At 42.2% G+C, this 11,924-nt stretch overlaps 1 long non-coding RNA gene across 1 annotated transcript; it reads left to right on the plus strand.

The window, feature by feature from the left end:
- Positions 1 to 1,031: 1,031 nt before the first annotated feature.
- Positions 1,032 to 11,428, plus strand: LOC311080507. The gene is made up of 4 exons (XR_014605615.1): positions 1,032 to 1,105; positions 10,079 to 10,350; positions 10,432 to 10,517; positions 11,290 to 11,428. It is a non-coding gene; the product is annotated as an uncharacterized lncRNA (long non-coding RNA).
- The last annotated feature ends 496 nt before the right edge of the window (positions 11,429 to 11,924 follow it).

The following is an 11,924-nucleotide window of genomic DNA, read 5'->3' on the forward strand; positions in this document are numbered from 1 at the left end:
TGTTTATGCCACAAATAATTAAGACTACATTTACCAATTCATCCATTCTCCAAACCACTTATATAGTATATAGTCCTATAAAGTAAACCTGCTGGATGGTTGGTCCATCACAGATTTTTGGGCCGCATATTTGACATAACTCGGCTTCTAGAAAATATTAGAGTATATAAAAAAAAAAAAGACTTTCTTGAGATAAATTCCTAAAATTATCTGTATTCTTCATATAGATAAAATATAAAGTATCATAATCATAAAGTCATATTTCATTATGTTGTTGTCATTTTTTTCAGACTGACTGATCAGAGCACAACCTGCATTTTCTGCTGCACTTTTCTCTCTGGTTAGTATTAATATTGTTTCTTAAGCTGTATTATGGTATTTTCATCCCATTGCCATAATTGTAGTCCCTGTGCCTTAATATGTCTGTTTTTATATCTTTTTCAGGTTCCTTGGGTTTTGCTGTTTTCTACAGAGAGCAGTTTATTTCATTTCTTACCCCACGTCCTCTACCTTCACCACCCACCCACCACCTACCTCCTCCACCTTCACCCCCACCACACGACCTACCCCCTCCATCTTCACCCCCCCCCTCAACCCACCACCAACAGCCCCCCCCCCCCCCCCAAAAAAAAAGCAAAAAAAACTTTATTGCAATTTACAAGTTTACACAGTGTCCCTTTTGTTGTTCTTTTAACTGTTTGTTTTCTTCCTAAGAGTACTACAGTTTTTCTCTTTCTAGGCTCAACAGCTGTTACATCGGGAGAACGTTCAAAGTATGTGCCTATCTAAGTGAGAATGTCCAATTAAAATGAATTTGACTAACAAATAAGTGCATTTAAATATGTATTACTTTTGAGTATAAAAAATAAATCCATGGCTACTTTTTATGATTTGAGTAAAATCTCTACTTTTAAAAGTTACTTAATTCACTGAAATTAGTGAGTTAAACAGATAAATTTGTCAAGAATCATTTTTTGTCATTTCTTTTTATCTCTTCGTATTTTAAAGGATGCCGCGGAAAGGAAAGAGATCTCAGGCTCAAAAAATTCGTTGGAGAAAGTTTGACCTGGAGGATGACCAGACCAGACCCTCCAGGATTAACCAGGTACTATTGATATCTGTGTCTTGCAACATGCTCATTTCAGGGCACCTTAATGTTTGGGACTAGGGCTGTCACGATTTCACAAATGCGACCACATCAAATTTTAACTCGCAAATTCTCAAAAAATGGTCGTATATGACGACTTTTTTGGTCGCAGCCTGGAGCCCTGCAATGCTAATCATAATGACTTTATCACTCTATACAACACTTTAAAATAATATAATTTCTGCCTTATTCTATGATTTTCAAATACACCTTTTATAAGTGACTCAAATTTACAGTGCTTGCAGAGATGGAGTAGCATTTACTGTGAACCGGTCGATCCGCTTTGATCTCAGTGCTGCGCATAGAATTATTTAATTAAAATATTGCAATTTTTTAAATAATCACTAAGTCAAATTGTGATTTCGATTTAAGTTCTGTTAATCGTGCAGCTCTAGATAAAAATAATAAAACAACAATGCCCACTCACTTGCTATAAGTATATGAATATCACTAGATTGCCGATTGATAATCTCCATTAGGGATGCACCGATACCAGTATCAGTATCGGGCCCGATACTGAGCTCATGTACTCGTACTCGTAAAAATGCTCTGAAACCAATAACCAATACCAGGCAGCGTGTGTAGGCTACAGTACAGTGTTTGTGTCCAGACAAAGAAACACTGACAACAGAGGGGATAAAAAAGAAGGCTGTTTATGAAGTAAATGTATCTTATTAGTGGAATATTTAACTAAATATAATAACACATAGCTGTGGCACACGAGCTGATCAGAGAAAACCATGCAGTGGATTAAGAGCACAGCGGCACAGACGCGTGCAAGCTGGTCGAGCGCATCTGTTTGTCACAGACGTCAGTGGAAAGTTTGTAGTTCAGTCGTATGTTAATGGCAAAGAAAGTAAAACGAGGCATGTAGCTTATTATTAACGTTAACTGACCAGAGAGAGAGAGAGAGCATACTTCTGTTGAATGTTAATCAAACAAAGGACAAATAAAGTACTCACTGCTGTTGACTTAATATGTTGTTTAGTATTAAATGAAAGATAAAATATGATAGAGCAATAGAATGAACAGTATATATATATGGAAAAGCTGATAAAGACACATAAGCCGTGTTTACATTTACAAATTCGTATAGCACATTTATTACAATGTAAATTGTTAAATTTAATCACTAATTAATCAAATAAGTTAATTAATCTTTTAAATACCTTTTCTTTTGTTTTTTAGTTTATCTTTAATACTGTTTAGTAAAAATGTCTTCGTCCCAAACACTATGAAGTGCAATTTAAAATTTAACACAGATTCTATAACACTAATTTTTACCAACAGCCTAATTCCATGTATGATGATTTACAGGTTGAACAGGCAAGCACCAGTGCGGCTGTAGCTCAGTTTTCGCGTAGAACGTATGCAGAAGGTGGTGATATTACACCCAGGGTTTTGTCTGTGCAGGCATCTCATTGTCAAGGTGATGATAGGTATGAGAGTTTCTCTAGAAATCATCAGTGCACGTGTGTAGCGTTGACTTTTTTAGCTAATCAGAGTGAAGGGATTACGTTCAAGATGCCTGACCTTGATAGAGTTTTAGAGGAGGGAGATGCGTGTTATGTCTATATTAAAATGCAGCTTATTGCTGAAGGGAGGTTTAATCGCAACCATCTGACAATGGAGGAAGTACCGTTGAGCGTTGAATCATTTCACCGGACACATAATGTGCTGAAGTCAGAAGTGATGTTTGGATACCTCAGAGCCACAGGGACCCCTGGCACTGAAGAGTGGTGGATTCCTCTCACTGAAAGGCTACAGTGTCTCTCCACAGATGTCAGACATGCTTTGCTCCTTGTCGCTCCAGAGTGTATTGCTGTATTCAGAGACAGATCTGGAAGGTACGGATACTTTGATTCTCACTCGAGGACTGCTGCAGGCTTGCCCCATCCTACTGGTCATGGAACTGCTGTCATGTTGACTTTCACCCACCTGAGTGACATGACAGACAGAGTTCTCAAGATCTTCCGGGATCGTGGTGATGAGACCAGCTATGAATTCATGCCTGTGTCTTTTGAAACAGCGCAACAGTCTGTCCAACTGCCTTCACCATCTGTCTGTGAACCGGTATCAGAAGTGATTTCAGCTCTACCAGAACCAGCAACAAATGTTGGAGCCAAAGTAAATTTTGTTGGCTCAGGAGCTGAAAACCAAGATGTGATAGATAGAACGAATAAGCACAGGAGAAGAAAAGAAATGCGTAAAAAATCAAAAATTTCAAAACAAGCCGGAGAATCTAAGGACACAGCTGCATCTTATGCCACCAGGAAACATAAAAAAAGGGATTGTGAGAGACTGAGGTATGCCACTTCTTTGCAATACCAATCAAAGAAAAAAGAAACAAATAAGGTAAAGTATAATAAAGATGCTCTCTTCCGAAACAAAATGAAACAGTATATAGTAAGAAGATACAGCACAGATACTGTCTTTCAGAGGAAGATGAAAGAGTATACGAAGAAGAGATACAGCACAGATGCTCTCTTCCAGAAGAAGATGAAAGAGTATACGAAGAAGAGATACAGCACAGATGCTCTCTTCCAGAAGAAGAAGAAAGAGTACATTAATAAGCGGTACAGCACGGATGCTCTCTTCCAGAAGAAGAAGAAAGAGTACATTAATAAGCGGTACAGCACGGATGCTCTCTTCCAGAAGAAGAAGAAAGAGTACATTAATAAGCGGTACAGCACAGATGCTCTCTTCCAGAAGAAGCAGAAAGAGTACATAAAGAAGAGGTACAACACAGATACTCTCTTCCAGAGGAAAATGAAGGCATACATGGTTAAGAGATATGCTTGTGACCCAGAGTTCAGAGCACATCACATCCTGCGATGTACGCTGCGCAAGACCCAGAAATGTGCGGGTGATGCTACATATCACGTTCTTCATCGATTGCAATGCGCACTGCGGATCAAAAATAAATATAAACCATACATCCGTCCCAGCCAGGAAACACCCCAGCCTTGTGTTAACAAAGTGATGGAAAGTGCCATACATGCATTCCGGTGTAAGATTCAGCATGGCCCTACACATGTCTGCACAGTCTGTCACAGAGCCCTGTTTCCTAATCAAGTCAAGGTCTGTAATAGAACAAGTTATTACAAAAACGTTCATGTTGCAGCGTCTTGCCTAACTGGGAAGTATGTTCACGCTTGTGATAATGCCTGCTCAGGTTCCTGCGTAGTTCCGGAAGAGAGAAGACAGGAATGGATTTGCCACACTTGTGACAGCCACCTCAAGAGAGGACAGATGTCTTCAATTGCAGCAGCCAACAAACTGGAGTTGCCACCAATCCCTGCGGAATTGGATGAATTAAATGTCCTTGAACGTCAACTCATTGCAAAAATTTTACCATTTGCAAAAATAGTTGCATTACCCAAAGGACAGCAGAGAGCAGTACGTGGTGCCGTCGTGTGTGTGCCCTCCGAGATGGAGAAGACTGTCAACTCTCTGCCAAGACCAAGAAGTGAGGCCCAGCTGCTGCAGGTGAAGCTGAAGAGACACGTTAAGTTCAAAGGATACCAGCAGTTCCACACGGTGAACATGCATAACGTACTTGCAGCTTTATCGAAGCTGAAAGCAATGCATTCGGAATACAGGAATATCTCCATAAGAGAAACGGCTATATTCGAAAGTCCCATAGATGAGGAAGCTGATGTCTCTGAAAGTCACCTAGACGAGGAAGCTGAAGTCTCTGAGATGCAACAAGAAGTCGATGTTGCTGAGCAGGATGAGCAACACGTTAGCGTCGAGGAAAAGGATGAGCTTCGACCCGGGCTCACATTAGACACGTGCATGCAGCCGCCCGACATCGGACAGGAGATCTTGTTGTACGGTGAGGGAATATTTAGTATCGCACCTGCACAAGGACAAAAGCCTGTTGGATTTTTCAAAATTCCAAAGCTGGAAGCTATGGCTTTCCCTGTTCAATTCCCCACTGGACAAAATTCCATTGACGAGGAAAGACAAATTTCAATATCTCCCAGTATGTATTTCAACGTGAGATTGTTCAGCGTGGACACGCGTTTTGCAAAAGATCAGAGTTATCTTTTCTTTGCGCAGTTTGTAACGGAAACGCAACTGGCTAGAAACAGCATGTCTATTCAGTTGCGAAAAGGCAAACCTCTCACAAGAGACGGCCGAAGAATTTCTAACAGGCTGCTTCAAGACAACCGGGAGATTGAAAGATTGGTACACAACAGAGACGCCACACGGTTCATGCAACCACTGAGAGGCTCTCCATCGTATTGGGAGAAAACTTTGAGGGATCTACAGGCTATGATAAGACAGTTAGGAACCCCTACGTTTTTTTGCACATTCAGTGCAGCCGAAATGAGATGGCCTGAAGTAATTACAGCAATCAAGGCCCAGCAAGGTGAACACGTCGACTTTTCCGAGCTTGACTGGACGACAAAGTGTGAAATCCTCCGAAGCAATCCTGTGACTGTCATGCGTATGTTTGAGAAGCGGGTGGATGCGCTAATGACTCATCTGCTTTTGTCGCCTGCCCAACCCATTGGTAAAGTTGAGGACTACTTTTACCGAGTGGAGTTTCAAGCTAGAGGGAGCCCACATATCCATCTTCTTGTTTGGATAAAGGACGCACCCGAGTTTGAAAAGGACTCTGATAAGGATGTTTGTGACTTTATTGACCGCAACATTACCTGCCAGTTGCCCGATCCCTCGGCTGATCCTGAACTTCACAAGATCGTCACAGAGGTCCAGCTTCACAGCAGGAACCACTCAAAGTCCTGTAAGAAGGGAAATCTATTGTGTCGATTTGGGTTCCCCAAACTACCGGTGTCTAGCACCACGATCACTCGTCCGCGACCACAGCGTCCTGAAGAAGAGGATGACACGGACACTTTTCCATCTGGAAGCTGCATGTTTGCATCTAAACAACCACAGTGTCCTGAAGAAGAGCATGAGAAAGAGCAAAAGCAAGCAGACAGAAGGAAGTTGAGACGGGAGGCTGCTCAAAAGGCAATGAGCGAAGCCAGGACAAAACTCAAGCCGGTGTGGGATCTGTTGAATGACCCCCAAGCCTCTTTTGACAGCTTGTCAGACCTACTGACAAAGAGTAAGTTGTCCATCGATGACTACAATGAGAACGTCGAAGCATTGTCCAATGCCAACGTGATTCTGCTGAAGCGTGATCCAAAGGAGTCTTGGGTGAATGGATACAATCCCGATTTGTTGAGGGCATGGAACGCTAATATGGACATTCAGTTCGTTCTTGACGCTTTTAGCTGCGTTATGTATATGCTTTCGTATATTTCCAAGCCGGAGCATGAAATGGGCGATTTACTTAAGAACGTAATCAAGAGTGTGCGTGAGACGAACGTTAGCGAGGAAGATGAAATGAAGCAGATAATGCAAGCCTACTCAAAACACAGGCAAGTTAGCGCTCAGGAGTCTGTGGCACGAACATGCAGCTTACCGTTGAAGAAGTGTTCACGAAGTGTTGTGTTTCTACCGACGGACGATGACGCGCTTAAGATGAGTCTTCCCCTAAGCGTCCTACAAAACAAAAATCCTGATTCGGAGGATGTGTGGATGTCAGGGATGATAGAGAAATACAGAGCAAGGCCTCAAACGCGTGACTTTGAGAAGATGTGTCTGGCAGAATTTGCTTCGGAGTGCCGCATCGTGTACGGTCAACAAACAAAAGGCAAGAATGTTCACCAGCTGCTCTACGGCATGGGCTTTTTTCAGAAAAGAACTGGGAAGGCTGCAGTTATTAGGTATGCACGTTATTCGGAGGAAAAACAACCCGAAAAGTTTTACAGTAGATTACTTAAGCTTTATATGCCACATCGAAGCAACGAGCAGCTAAAACCGCCTAGATTTCCGACATATGAAACATTTTACAAGAGTGCAAAGGTGGAACTACCCTGGACAACCCCTGGTTTGCTTTTCCCTGTCTGCGCCATAGTGCAAGCACACAAGGAAAAATTTGAAAAACACAGCGACGAGGTGGATAAGGCGTTCGATCAGTTGCAACAGCAAGGGCCACCCGAGAACGCATGGGCCGCCTTTGCACCAGAGATTGAAGTGGATCGTTTAGAGTGCGTTGCAGAACGACAAGACATCAATCCAGATGATGAGGATGTACAAGATGATGTCCCAGAATTTCAGATTCTTGAACATGGAGATGGAGTCGTGCCACAAATAGAGGCACCGCAGATGAGCATCGAATTTGTCAGGAGGTTGTTTAGAAGTCTAAACGAGACGCAGGCAGCCATATTCTACACGGTCTGTCAGTGGTGTCAGAAGCGTGTGTGGGGTCATAATCCGGAACAGTTTTTCTACTTCGTGTCAGGTGGTGCTGGTTGTGGCAAATCACACGTCATCAAGTGCATATACACGGAAGCGACCAAGATTCTGCGACAACTGCCTCGACTACGGGAGGAAGGAGATCTATCCGTGCCTACGGTGCTCTTGAGTGCGTTTACTGGAACGGCAGCGTTCAACATATCCGGTAAAACTCTGCATTCCATCTTGAAACTTCCAAGGAATCTGAAGCCACCGTATCAAGGACTTGGAAATGCCCTAGATGAACTACGAGCAAGACTACGCGACGTGGAGATTCTTATCATCGATGAAGTGTCCATGATTTCGAAGGATCTTTTTGCCTACATAAACTGGAGATGTCAGCAAATCAAAGGCAGCAAAAAACCTTTCGGGGGAATCTCTGTCCTCGCCGTGGGCGACTTTTACCAACTGCCACCTCTGGGTAAAGCCAAACCACTCTGCGTGTACGAAGAGGATGTTTTGGACTTCTGGAAAGACCATTTCCAAATGATTACCCTCACCGAGATCATGCGTCAGAAAGAAGACCTGGCTTTTGCCCAACTTTTAAACCGCCTACGGGTGAAGCAGAAGACCGACGATCTTGCCGAAGAAGATAGAGCTTTGCTACTCCAGGCAGTGAAGGACCCCAAAGACTGCCCGTGTGATGCACTGCACATATTTGCCACAAACAAGGAAGTTCACGAACACAATACGAAAACAATCCATGCTCTTCACACTGACATCATTACCATCGATGCTGAAGACTACAGAAAAGACCCAAGAACAGGAGGGATGAAGAGACAAATGAAGCCCATCACTGGAAAAAAGGATGACTTGCCTGACACCATACAAATTGCGTTGGGAGTACGCATAATGGTGACTAGGAATCTGGATGTTGAAGATGGAATTGTCAATGGGTGTTTTGGAAAGATTGCAAACATTGTCAATAAGACAAAAGATGGAATCAACACCGTGCAAATGTTAGGACTTCAGCTTGACAATCCAAACGCAGGCAAGAAACACCGCAAAAGGGTGCAAGGTGAAGAAGACGACTTGGTTTACATCGAGAGATCCGAAGAAACTCTTAGGAAAGGGGCAGTTCGTCGACAATTCCCCATCAAGTTAGCCTACGCCTGCACAGCTCACAAAGTCCAAGGCATGACGATGGAGAATGCCGTTGTCTCACTGAAGAAGATTTTCGAGCCGGGAATGGCCTACGTTGCCCTCAGCAGAACGACCTCGCTTCGTGGACTGCACATTATGGACTTCAGTGAAAAGAAGATATATGCAGATCCTACAGTCACAGCCTCATTGGGAAACATGACAAGAGCGACGTTTAAAGGAATCATGCCACTTTTGCAGCAGGTGAGGGAAACCAACATGGATCAAACGCTTAAAATCATCCATCACAACACAGAAGGACTGTCATCCCACATTGAAGACATCAGATGCCATCATGAACTGCTTCTATCGGATATTCTTTGCATGACGGAAACTCACCTGACCGGATCATTCACTACACCTCACGTCCAATTGGATGGATACAACATGTTTCTGCGTAACAGACATGTCTCCTACTCGACACACCAAGAAATTGCACAGAAAGCTGGTGGTGGAGTCGCAATCTATTGCAAAGAGCATATATCAGCTCAGGCTAGGCAGTTTATTCAAAATGTGACTGATCTGGAGTATGTCGTCATCAAAGTAGATAGCCCGATCAAAGCAACAATCGCTGCTGTCTACAGGCCACCACACTACGGATTCGAAGGATTCCTGAAAAACTTGAAGAGTCTACTGGATTATTTGGACATCGTGGACGAACATCCTGTAATAATCTGTGGAGATTTTAATGAGGATCTCTGCGCAGGGAAAAAAACTGTTCTGGAATTGTTTCAATCTAATGGATACACGCAACTGATCACCACAGCAACAACCAAAAAGAACACTCTATTGGATCATATTTACATCTCTCATCCGGATTTGTGCCTTCAGTCAGGTGTCTTGCATAGTTATCATAGTTATCACAATCCCGTGTATTGTATTTTGCGTAAATGAGTTTTTGTGATGGACCGGTATTGTTGTGTGTTGCGGTAGGTTAGTATGCCATACGGAACCGTTTGCCACTGAACCTTGCTTTAAATGAGACAGTGGGGCTTCGACAGCCTTAGTTGAACGGTTGGGCGCGTATGGTCGGGTTGTTAGGTAGGCCATACGGAACCGTTGCCAATGGACCTGGATACATGACATCAGCGGGGCTTCGACAGCCTTAATCAAACGGGTTGGCGCGTATGGTCGTGTTGCGGTTAGATTGTGGTTAGGAGATTGTGGTTAGGTCATGTTTAGGGTTTATGCCACTGAGCTACGAGGAAGGAGCAACCACAGCAGCAGCAGGAAGTACGGAGGAGTAGTGTGACAGCTCCAGGGAGGACACAGACAGTCATTGAGCAACAGTGGCAGTAAGTTATAAAAGACAAGGGAAAGAGAGAAGTAGCAAGACACCATTGTAATGTTTGATTTTGACCTTATAACATACATTTTAACTTGAATTGATTTCAATCTACACAATTTGTGACAATCTGTGCGGGATATGCAGTCCTCTGCTATTCTATGATTGATATGTGCACTTCTGTAAAGTTGCAGGAAGAATTGGGAGACCTTAGCAGTCCTGTCTGGATACGAGTGTGCAATATACCTTCTAAAGCTAAGTGTTAAAAGATTTTGCTTCAGTCGGTGTACTACTGCTTTTCATAACCGCATTTGAATCAAAATGTTATATTTGAATCTAATTTTGATTTTTATGTTTTTCAGGAACCAGCCAAATGAAGTCAGATTGTCTGAGAAGGTCACGTGTGCTACATCAATGACGATGACGAGCTGGATACCAGATTACGTGCCAATTTCTTTCCGTAAGTTTTATTTCTGAGTTTCTTTCTTTTTTTTGTTTATTAGTACCGGGTGTATTAGTGATCCCATTGTTAATTTATTAGTTTCATGCCCGGAGAACAGGTCCAAATATCTATGGCATTGAGGACAACGCTGAAGAATGAAGAAGCAGAGGAAGAAGCAGACTGAGGTAAAGTTTGTCAATACTACTGATAAGGTCTAGTGTTTCAGTGCATTTTATTATACAATGGTTTCATTGTTTTTCCCGGGTCAAAAATTGTCTTCGTTGGTGGCCAACAGACACTGCTGTCCTATCTTGCCCTCTTATTTAAAAAAAGAGCAGATTTTACCACTGGATTTCATAGTTTTGTAAGATAAAATTATAATTTTGTTATATTGATATTAAAAAGTTAAACTAAAAAAAGTAGCATCAAAAGGTTTATTTAAACTAATAGTCTTAATTTTCTACCATATAGCTAACAATTGAATAAAATTAACAGGTAGCTAACAACAACTTGCTTTGCGCTTTATGATTTTAATCACTCCAGTATGAACTTAATTTTATTTATTTATTTTTGACAATGTTATTTATTTTAAAAACTGCTGTTCAATGTTTATTCATGCTAGTTCACTGTATTTACTAATGTTAGTACTTACAACTTTTGATTTTAACAATGTACCAGTATTAGTAAATGTTAAAAATCACTAACAAAGATTAATAAATGCTAAAAAAGTTAAATGCAGGAAAAACCATGGGTTTTGTTCAAAGGTGTATGATTTGATGTGAAAAGCTTTGATTTTAATGTGCATGATGGTTCTCAGAAGTGACAGAGCAAAAATGGTATTTTGCCAGGCTTACATTTGACCCATCAACTATGCTGCTCAATAAGTCTTGGAGAATCAGAACAATTCAAATAAATTCAGTAACATTATCATATATGTTTTACCTCCTCTGCCCTCAGGATATCCAGGGAGACAGATGCGCGCCATTCAGCATAGAAACATCGGCCTCTCCCATCTGTGCAGAGACGGAGTTCACCTGAGCACAGAGGGAAACCAGCTTCTCCTGAGCAACCTCAGAGAAGGTCTGCAGGTGGAACTCCAAAGCTGAAGCCAAATGTCCTTTTAAAGGCAACAACGGCTCTTTTCAGAGCTACCCACTCATTCAACTAAAGAGCATTTTTACAAAATGTATTCACAACTAGGGCTGAACGATACATCGAATTTTCATCGTCATCATGATATGAACTCACGCAATGAACACATCGCAACAGACAGCCTGAAACGATGAATAATGCCTGGTTCAGATTACAAGATTTTTGTGTCTGTTAAAATGTCACGGTGTCAGATTACACGATTTTGACTCCTAAAATCTTGTCGTGTCGTGGACAAGAAACATGTCAGACTACACGTTGCTTTCCGACCAGTCATCGCATGCCGTCACACGCACACATTCACTCGCAAACATTCACTCACACACGCTCACTCGCACGCACGCACTCACACACACACACACACACTCACTGTCCCTCACTCACTCACTTGCGCTCACTCACTCACTCTCTCACACACACACACACACTCGCGCACACACACA

Source organism: Abramis brama, assembly GCF_963993115.1.
Source record: "Abramis brama genome assembly, chromosome: 4".
NCBI lineage: Eukaryota > Metazoa > Chordata > Actinopteri > Cypriniformes > Leuciscidae > Abramis > Abramis brama.